Consider the following 11261-nt stretch of genomic DNA (forward strand, 5'->3'; position numbering starts at 1 on the left):
AGTACCTCCATGATAGCTAGGTATGTGACCAATGTAAACGAGTTAACTTGAGGAATGAGCTGCAGAAAGCTAATGGCTGATGCTGACCTGTGCTGTACACATGCAGTGCTGCTTCTCCCAGAGATGGTGATAATGAGGATGTGCACTTGTATCACGTGTTCTGCTCATTAGCATCAGGGCCTGGAGGGAATCAAGATCAGGGCAAAGGCAGCAGTTCATGCCCTGGGACCCAGGTTGGCTAGTCTAGGCAGCCTGCCCTTCACGTTACTGCAGAGTTGGCCTGTCCAGAGGGAAAATAGAATAGTGTGCAGGAAGCCTCTGTTTCCCTTGCCACCTCAGTACAGAGTGCCCGAGGAAGGTTGACCTGGCTGTGAATCCAGTGTAAAAAGCCACTTCTGGTCCCAGTTCTGACTTTAATCTTGCTGATCTTCCTTCCCCAGCTCCTCGCGAGCTCTAGTTCTTCAGACTGGCCCCAATTTGGTGACAACATGGATTTGATGTGCAGAATTCCTGTCTACTTTCCCAAAGTCCTCTGCATGTCTTCTACAGCATCAAGTGTCTAATACCTGGGGCTGGGTGACCTTAGAAGTCTGTCACTACTGTGACTGTAGCTACTCAGGAATGTTCCCCTAGGTAAAGGTGTCAAGCAGCATCTCATGTGAAGGGTGGAGCTGGAAGGATGCCACCTATGGGGAGAGTGTGGGTCCTATAGAAGCCAGGTAAGTCAACTCCAGTCGAAGAGCCACATATGGTTCTCTCGGTGGGACCTGCTGAAGATGACAAATCCTCAGGTGTCAGGCCCGGACAGGTTTCCAATGTGGCCAGTGGGATAGTTTTTCCAGATTAGCAAACAGTTCTAGGACAGGAAGACAGTGGCCTGACTTCCGTCACCTGTGGAACTCCGGGTGGAGACCCGGGATATGTCACACTATTGATGTGAGTTGGTGACAGGGTGGCAGGTGTGCTTCCGAAGACTTCATTGTCACTTTCAGACTGGGAGCAGAGTAGCCTGGAAGAACCCCAGTCCTCTACAAGAAGGGGAAGGTGAAGGGTTCACCATACACCTGGGTCAGAGAAAGTGCCAGTGACGTCCCTCTGACCACATGGGTGATTTAGGCTGTCACTTCACGCTGCCAAGCCTAGTGTCATTTTTTAATATGAGACCTGAGAGGAGGCTCTGATCTGCCTAAGTCACACTTTCCTTTGACACTGGGGAGTAAGAAGGGCGTTGTCTAGCTACTCTTCATGCCTGGAACTTTCCACTTCTCTGAGTTAAGCAGCAAGGCTGGGGCTATCCCTTAGAGTTCTTAGAAATCCTAGCTAGGACCAGCTGCCCTGGTTTTCTGGACTCTTGTAGGTATTCTCTGTGACCAGCAGGTGGCGATCTCCATCAGTGCTGCTGTCCAGGCTGCCACCAGTCACTTAAGATGGTGAGCTGTAGAAGGTTATTCTGGATGGGACTCCAAGGATATTCCTTTACCTTGGAATAGCTCCTTCGTCTGCCTTTCATCACACAGGCATCTTTTGCGTATAGGCCGTTTGTTTTATAGAACGACTCTACATTTGCATTTGTCTAGCCCTGTGTTTCTAAAAGTAAGGTGTGTGACTGGAGCTGGTCTTCGCTGTCATCAGCAGTGAGGTGGCCAACACTGAAATGGAGATTTTTATGAGACTAGAAATTTTTATAGCAACTCAATAGTAGTTTTTTGTCTGAATCTTGTAATAAAAATAAGAGGGTTATATTTTATAGATTTTGATTTTATTTTTCTAACAATTCATTTTGTTGTATGTTATAAAATGTTATTTTGGAAGTTCTGGAGGTTGAACTCAGGGCCTTGCACCTCTGGCCTCTACCACTTTAGCCACACCCCCGGCACCAGAAAATTGTTTTAAGAAAAGCGTTCTTCATCACAATAGCACTTGTCTAAGTGAGATTTCAAAGGCTAATGACTGCACTGTATTCACCTCTGAATCCTTTATACCAGATCATGCCAGGGAGAATTTAATAAATGGTTGTTGTGAGTTGGTTTTGAAGGGCTCCTTCCTTTGCTGAAAACCTCTTCTTATGCTCTGTCCAGTCTAACTCTCCAACTTCCTTTGCCTTCAGACAAATCACAGCACATGTCTGTTCACACACTTAGGTGCTAGCTTTTCTGACCCTGAAAGACCACACTGTGTGTCAAACCCCCAGGTTCTTCTGACCTTCCACAGTTTGCAGACGACATGACTTTGATGTGCAGAATTCCTGTCTACTTTCCAAAGTCATCCATATGTCTTCCCTCCCCTCTTAACCATAGCCAAGCTAGGTTCAGTATAAGCAAAGTAGGCTTTCTTTCCTCACATTGTAACCAGGACTACAGAAGGAAAAACTTGGTATAGCTATCATACATGCTGGCCAGTTTACTCTGCTTGTTACTCAAGTGACTTTTTACCCCTTTGTTTCCCTCTCTCCCCTACATGCTGGAGAAACCAAGGTTAACACTCTTTATTCTTCAAGTAAGCCAGCAATTTTCTTCCCTCTATCTCTCTCTCTCTGACCTTCTCGAAGGTGTAAACCTGTTAACCAAAACATACAGAAGATGTGGTACTGGTAAACTGGCAGATAAGAGCCAAAGTTTTTGTGGTTTATTTATTTTTATTTTTTCGTTTTTAGTTTTTGCGTTTCCCAGGTGATGTGATGCTGTAGTCGGAACTACACCTTGGAAAACACTGTTTGGTGCAGGGAACTAAGCTTTGAGCAGCAACTTCACGGATTGATAATTCCTGTACTTTAAATGGGTGAATTTTGTGACATGGGAGGTTCATCTCAGTATAAAGATGCTGGAAATTGATATGGAAGTAGAACTAAAATTTTTGGTGGCTTTCTTAATGATGACACGATGTTCCTAAGGGAATCGGTTTAATTATGAATTTCTTCATTTGTAAAATGAACCACTGCCCTGTGTTCCACCTAGGATTGTGGTGAGAATGAAGTTAGGTATACTTGACAAATTGTGATCTGTGAGTAATAACATGCTACCCTAGAGAATCCAACAGCAAAGTTCCATGGCCAGTTAGGTTTGTGAGTCGCTGAGTTAAAGGGCACATATTCCAGATTGATGGCCAGGCCAAATTGTCTTTGTGTGTGTGCTGTGGATGAAACCCAGGGCCCTATGCATGTCAAGCATGTGCTCAGCGTCGTTCTGGACTTGAACCCTAACATAAGTGTATATATACGGGTATGAAATCAATTGAATATAAGATTTGTTTCTCATTCTAGCTCTTGTTGTTGACCTTCTGGAGCTATGAAATCTTTTTGGAATAGAAATTGGATAAAATTTGAACAATGTTAAGAGACTAGCAGTAGCTGCTGTTCCTTTGTTTCAACCCCATTATATGAGAGTTAATGTTTTATTGACCTATTTATTTGAAAACTGATTATTTTTGGTGCTACTGGGGTTTGAACTCAGGGCCTAACACTTGTGAGGCAGGTACTCTACTACTTGAGCCACTCTGCTAGCCTCCTTATTTGAAAACTTATGACCAAAAGATATTTAACAAGTAACTATTGGTACAACAAAATAATTTAACAGGGTCATTTGTAGTTAGTTATTATCTGTTTATATCGACTCATACCGACAGTGTAGTTTATTTTCAAAATTAGGTTGAAATTAATTATATACAGAAATATCTTGAGCTTAGTAGTATTTTAATTGATTAAATATATAGATTTTTTTTTCCTGTTTTCTAATCTTGGGCCATCTTTTTGAATTAGGTTCTTCTTTTCCATCATTATTGGATGTGTTTCTAATCAACCAAATATTTTCTCATATGAGCAGTCCGAACTTTGTAATTTTATGTCTTGTCTTTTTAATTTTGTCTGAGAAAACTTTCTTCCCTGGTTTGTCTTTAGTGATTTACAGTAAGCATTTTTGGCAAATTATAAGTTATTTTTTAGTGTAGGAAACCTCTTGACATTGAATATATTATTGAAGTGACATTAGGAACATGTGCATATAGTTTTAAGACATCTTTTTAGGACTTCACGTACTCCTTTATTTCAGATGAAGTGGAGGACCATTCTACTACAATATTGCTTTCTCTGGGTTTCATGTCTACTTACTGCTCTTGAAGCTGTGCCTATTGACATTGACAAGACAAATGTACAAAATCACTAGATAAGCCATACAACCTCATCCGTTGGATTCTTTCCCTACAGTGAAATTGGTAAATCAAAAAATATATGTGAGAGTCTTTACTCCCATATCCTGCATGGAGAGCAGGAAATATTTCTCTTGTTTTTCATCCTCATTACTCCCCACTATTATCCTGTTGTACTAAATTCCTTTCCTAATAAATGTTACTATTACTTTTGTTATAACAATGATGTATAGATTTGTAATTTTGATAGATATTCCTACTTCATAAAGGTTGTTTCAATACATATTACTCACCTGCAACCCTCTTTCACTTTGCCAATTGGACTTATGACTTTATTTGTCATTCAAGTGGGCAAAATTAAGATTCAGGCATACAGTGTATCATAACCTGTCAGAAGAAACAAATTTTTTAAAAAAGGAAAAAATATAGGTATCCACAAGCAGTAATTCTGAGTTTTGCAATTCTGTTAGATGGTATAGTGTAGTTTTAAATATATATTTTTCTTACTTTAAGTAAGAGTAAGCATCTTTTCATACATGTCACTATCTGGCCAAATTATTTACAACTAAGTATTTAAAAAAACTCTTCTTCATAAGTAAAACTACTAAGAATGCAGTGAAGACTTGGCTGGACTAAATTGCTCTGTCATTACCTGCTGGTGTAACAGTATGTTCCAGGTTTATCTTGTACTCACCTGGTCTGTAGCCCTGGAATTTCCATGTCTCTGAGGAGCCCTGGCTCTTCTTAGTGGGGAATGATATTGCAGCTCAAAGGCAGCAGTAGGTATTCTCCTACCGGAGTGTGTTTTCTTCTTGGTACTTCTATCAGACAGAGTTATGTGTATGTTTGCGCATGCACATATATACATACATGTGCATATCCACGTTGTCTGTACATGTTTAGAAATCCTGAGTTCCCACAGAGAGAGCTAATTCCCATCCATCTGCACAGAATTCTTTCTTGTCTTCCACCCTTCCATACTGTATATTCTATCTTAAGTGAGAACACTGATTTCCAACATGAACCCATGTGACCATTTAACAGGATACAGTTGAAATAATCCAGAATCATTTCATCATTTCATTTTGTATTTTGTCTTAACATTTTTCAAGTAACAATTGATGTATCTTTAAGGATAAATCATAATATAAATGAATTTACCTGAATTAGATTTTTATTGTTACACAGAGGATTCATTGGAGCATTGAAGAATTCCTTCATATAATTTTAAATCTTTTCTATTTTTGGCAGTACTGGAGTTTGAACTCAGGGTCTCATGCTTGCTAGGCATGCACTCTACCATTTGAGCCACTCCAATAGCCTCCTTCATAAAAATTTTAGGATAATTCTTTGTAGCAATTCTACTTAGACCTTTGATGAGGGCACCATAGTAGACTTTAGCTAATACCTAGGATATTTGGTAGTTTCAAGATAATAAAAAAGGGTTTTGCTATTATGCTGATACTTAATTAATCTTTCAAGATATAACATTAAAATATGCATATTAGGCTGGCATGGTCTCTCATACTTATAATCCCAGCTACTCTAGAGGCAGAAATCAGTGGGATATGGTTCAGGGCCAGCCCCAGTAAAAAGTTAGGGAGATCTCATCCAATCAATAATCTTGGTGTGGTGGTTCATGCCTGTGATCCCAGCTACGTGGGAGGCTTTAGCTAAGTACATTCTCCAGAACTGGGCAAAAATGTAAGATCCTACTCTAAGTGAAAAACAGCAAAAAGTCTCGTGAGCTTTCTCATGAGCTCTGTTACTACTAAACCTAGCCTGGGCAACCGGAGATGTAGAAAGGACAAATGACAGAAGACAGACATGCGTAAAGTTGAGGCCAGGTGTGCTGGGCCCTCAGATGGAGACACACAACCGCCTTGTTTCTCCTTTTCTGTTTTATTCTCTTCTTTTACTTTGCTTCTTTTCTCTTATTCTTTAAAACCTTACTTCTAAAATCTTTCTTCTTTTCTGTTCTTTAAAGTCTCTCCTTACACTTGCATTGTCCCATGTTTTCTTTAATCTCTCTTAAATTCTTGGTCTTCAGACTTCCACTGTCCCATGTTCTCTCTTTAGCTTTCCTTAGTGTAACTTTTCTAAAGCCCATGTATACAGTTCTAGGTAGAGAAAGCTGCTCTGGTGGAGACACAAAAACAGCCAGCTGCAGCAGTGTCAGTGGAGGCCTCACAAGCAGCTTGCAGCCAGCCAAACCAAATCCATCAATCCAATCCCAACAATTCCTCTCCAGCCAGTCTTTTATACCCAGAGGTAAACAAGGAGGTGGAGCAGTAGTTCTGGGAGAGCAGTGTGACATTGTAACAAGAGAAACCTGCCAGTTGCTACCTCTCTGAATGTAAACAACTTAGAAAAAGCAACTGTGCTGCATTTTGCCTCTCCTTCTCTTCTGCGGCTGGGCCATGTCACACTCAGCCTGTATATCACTGGGCACAGCGGTGCTTATGACAAGTTCTCATAGGCTTCTCCTAATCCACTCCTCACAAAAAAGTAAAAAAGGACTGGTGGCATGGCTCAAGTGGTAGAAAACATGCTCAGCCAGTGCAGGATCCTAAGTTTAAATCTCAATACCATCAAAGGAGGCAAACAAACAAATAAATACAATTTGCATATTAACTGTATGTAGTCTAGATTCAGGGACACTGCCTTTTACTTGAATGCAATATGTGAGCCAGGTACTGGTGGCTCATGCCTGTAATCCCAGCTACTTGGGAGGCTGAGATCAGGAGAATCATGGTTTGATACCAGCTTTAGCACATAATTCAAAGGACTCCATCTCCAAGATAACAAGGATAAAAACGGGCTGGAGGTGCGAAGTGTGGCTCCAGTGGTGGAGCACCTGCTTTGCAATTACAAAACCCAGAGTTCAAATCCAGTCCTACAAAAAAAACCCCCAAAACCCAAAAAACAAATGTGTGTAATATTCCACTAGGAAATATGAGCTCTTGTTCTAAGCCTTTTCATTTTCTATAAGAATAAATATGAATTCTTTTTCTTATGTGTCATTTATACTGCTTATAGCTTCAACTAACTGATCATTTACAGTTTTCTCTTTCTCTTTCAGATGTAGTCATGGACCACCAAGCTCTTCTAAAACAGTTTGATCACCTGAACCACATGAATCCTGACAAGTTTGAATCCACAGACTTAGATATGCTAATCGAAGCGGTGACAAGAACGCCAGTGCTGTCTTTATTGTGCCTCTGGGGTTGTAAATGTGACAAGTAAACTCAATGAGGTGGAAATAACTTTATAAACTTTCTAGAATATGTATCTGTAAAGGAGGAAGCCTAACCTTTACCAGTACAGATATTAATATGGACGCCCAGGTCTACAGTCCCTTATCCACAATTGCAAAACCCAAATGCTGTAAAGCCTGAAACCTGGTCTAACCTAGGCAATTACAGCAACACTATTGTCTTTGTCTACTTATGGGTTTTCTTTTTAAAAAAGGTAATCTGTTTGACTATAGACCCTGCAAAGAAGTCCTGTAATGTGGCTTCTGTGCCATCCTCCCTGTCTAAAATCTGGAAATTCTTTTTCCTTTGGTGGTTTAAATGGCCAAAATTTATTCTCTGACAGTTCTGAAAGTCAGAAACCAGAATGAAGGTGTCAACAGGGTCCTGTGCTTGGCTGTCTATGAAGATTCCTGTTCCTCTTCCAGCTTGTGCTGGTTCCTGGAATTTCTAGGCTTGTGGCATGAGGCCTTCCTCCCTGTGTCCCAAAATCTGGAGCCCCCTCCCCTGTTTTGAACCCAGACTCTCATACATGCTAGGCAAGCAGTCTACCACTAAGCTACACTCCCAGCCTTAAAATCTGGAAAATTCTGACACACATCAGGCCTCAGGACTTAAGACAAGAGTTTGTGGGGCTCTCATTCATGGATGAAAGAAGTTTCCACACTTGACTTTTTTGTCTGGCAGTTATGAGATTTAGTGAGGTCACTAGAAACCATTCTAGCTTTCTGTACATACAGATTTGACTCAGTCCCTTCTTCTTCTTAAAATTAACTTCTACCCCCTGAATAACTGTCATAAACTAAGAAAAATGTTCTTTTATGAAGGACAGGAAGGTAAAAGAGGGCTGTCCAGGGGTGGGTTCCTGTGCGAGGGGGTGGGCATGAGGACAGGGTGAAGGAGGGCAATGATGGTGGAAGTATTTCGTATTCATGTATGAAAATAGAACAGTGAAACCTGTGGAAATTGTTCTAGGAAGGAGGGAGGGGAAATAAAAGAGAAAGATGGAGGGGATGAATCTAATTAAGATTTATTGTAAGCACCCCCGTATAACTATGTTACGCTAATAATTACAAAGTTTTTAGTTAAAATAATAAAATTAACTTATATCTTAGTTTGATGATGGGAATTTTCTACAATTGAAATTGGCTTTGAGCTTTTAGTTTCTTTGAGGGGCTGGCAGTGTGGCTCAAGCAGTGAAGTACCTGTTGAGGAAGTATGAGGCCCTGAATTCAAACCCCACTACCACCAAAAAAGAAAAAGAATATTTTCTGTGAGGACTTATATCCCTGATAATAATAATAATGGCTAAGCAATGAGGCATGGCTTAAGTCAGTCCCCGTTACTGCAAAAGCAATTAAGCAAACAAACCAGAAAAAGTCAGGCTGGGATTGTGGTAGAATGTTTGCCCAGCAAGCACAAGGCCCTGAGTTCAAACCACAGTGCTCCCCCTACACCTCCCACACAGAAAGAATAAAAGAAAAGAAAAAAAATCATAATGTGAACATATGAGCTTTAGGGCTGGCAGAGGGGCTCACGTGTTATGCCTAGCAAGTATGAAGCCCTGAGTTCAAACCACCACCAACACCACCACCAAGAAAAGCATAAAAAAAAGGTATAATTAAAAAAACAAGAAAAGAAATAGTTCAGTTTTTTTTATTCTCTTATACTACCTTCTGTTAGAGAGTATGCTATATTTAAGAATGGCTTAGTTTTGAATCCACCTATGACAGAAAACCATCCTCCAAACAGGTCATGAGGATCTCATCTTCTCCAAGTCTGAATGGGGACATGGGCAAGCTTTCTCATCTTGTCTGTGATCTCTTCTATGACCTTTCCTTCATCATCAGTCTGTAAGCAGCAGTTGTTTAGGTTAAATTTTCCACAAACTCCTCCCTCAGAAGCCAGCAAATAGTCTAAAGCCAAGAGGTTCTCATAGATGGCATTGCACATCTTAGTGTTTTGTTTGCCACCAAATCCAGAGTTCTTGTAGTTTCGTTAATTATAATTTCAAGAACCACCTGCAGCCTGATGATGCGGTTGAGCATATATATAGGGGTGCAATAGCCCCAGGACCCGTCTTCTGCCCAAGCAGAAGGACCATAGTATGGGAGGATTCGCTCAGGAGGCCATTCATCATCTGTACAATTGTCAGTTTGCAAGTCACCCTATTTTTGTCTACTTAATCTATTTTCATATATGGGGACTCCCAGTTTTTCATCTTGTCTGAGTGGAAGCAGGAAAAAGGATGGTGTGATTGAGCTTAGCACACAAGACCCAAACCAGCTACTAGGTAGACTTTATAAGCTTGCTTCCCACAGATCCAATACAGTCCACTGGGCGCTGGCCAACCTATGTTTGTGGTAAGATTGTCCCAAGGTTTCTGGAGCTAAGAAAAGTTGGCCAGTGGATGGGGCTGGGTTTCTGTGTAGTTTAGAGCTCCTAACCATTGGGTCTCTTGGGCAGTGTCAGTGTAAAACTTCTGTCCTCAACAAGCTAAATCCCCCATGGAGGTGGAGAATTGGCCTTTTGGGTGGGAGATACAATAATTTCCTATGATGGAAGCCAGACGCCTTTCTTGTGTTTTGGGAATGCGGTCTCATTAAAAGGCTTCGATGGGTCCAGCTCCCTTGCTTCCTAAGGCCAATGGTTTCCCATGTAGGTTCCCCGTCAGTAGCACAAAGTGACATTCAGTGTCTGGACTATAGGCTCAGCCAGTGAGAGGAACAAGTTTTTAGCTTTGGCAGAGATGGAAAATTCACTCATTTCCTTGTAAAAGGAGTGAAAAACTTGGTATGAAGAATTCTCATGGGTAATTGTGACAAGCTGAAGTATAGTAAAGTACAGGGATCCTCACCCTTTCCATTAATTAAAAATCCAAGTTACCTTTCAGTCTCCCAGCTGGGTTCACTGACATTGAAAATGGTGAAATTCACAGCGTTCCAGGTGCCAAGAGTGCAGTCAGGTGTTGTTTCCCCTCTCTGGAGAAGGGCGGTGGTCTCCTTCTTTTGCCATGTCATTCACACAGTCTCATAAGGGCACTAGAGCCCTTCACAGGACTCACAATAACGGACGTGTGGGTTGTTTTTTGGACACATATACTTACCTTTTAGCATATACGCCCTCTCCCAGGCGAAGCCTCCACCGTAGCCCCAAATAGCGATGTTTTTTGCTATCGTGGCACACTCATCAAAATATATGGACACAGGTTTGTTAGGGTCGCTCACCCTAGTCTGGTCGATGAGGCTCCCAGCACTGTGAAAGCTTTGGACTTCTAGCCATTGTTCTCAAGGGCCGTAGGTGGAGTTGAAGCAGATAGGCTGACCACCATAGGACACACCAAATAGGTGGCATGGTTGTGAGTGCATGACCCGATGACAGAGCCTGCACAGGAATAGTAAGTATGGAAAAGCAAAGTCTTAGTGACAACACTTCCTGTCCAAGTAGTAGGCATACATAGGTCACAGGATGAGGGCTCTGGAACCACAAAGGAAAACCACATCAGTAACAATAAGCAGTAATTATGCATCCTGCACAAAAGAGGTTGAAGAGAGCTAATAAAAACCTTTCACTGTGAATCTAATCAGCGGGGAAGGTTTCTTCCAAACCTGTGGTGAAGACTAGGGTGAGAACTGCAGCACCAGATACAGACAAGGGGTGACAGTGCATTACAGTGAAATAAGTGGTGTGAAAAACAGTCCATTTGTTCCATTGGACAGTTGACTCCTCAAGCTTCTGCAGTGCATAGACTAGTCAGCTTCTGGAGTGAATAGAGCAGGGCTGTCATCCCGCCAGTCATGGTCCCCTGTTGTTTCCTGGGAAGCATAGTCCTGCCGAGAGAGGGTGCTCAGGCTCTGGATGGTGATT

The 11261-nt window shown here is 41.5% G+C and overlaps 1 pseudogene; it reads left to right on the top strand.

Moving 5' to 3' along the window:
• Positions 1-4436: 4436 nt before the first annotated feature.
• Positions 4437-4545, top strand: LOC141416716 (small nucleolar RNA SNORA27; annotated as a pseudogene).
• Positions 4546-11261: the final 6716 nt, after the last annotated feature.

This window comes from Castor canadensis, chromosome 1 (assembly GCF_047511655.1).
Source record: "Castor canadensis chromosome 1, mCasCan1.hap1v2, whole genome shotgun sequence".
Taxonomy (NCBI): domain Eukaryota; kingdom Metazoa; phylum Chordata; class Mammalia; order Rodentia; family Castoridae; genus Castor; species Castor canadensis.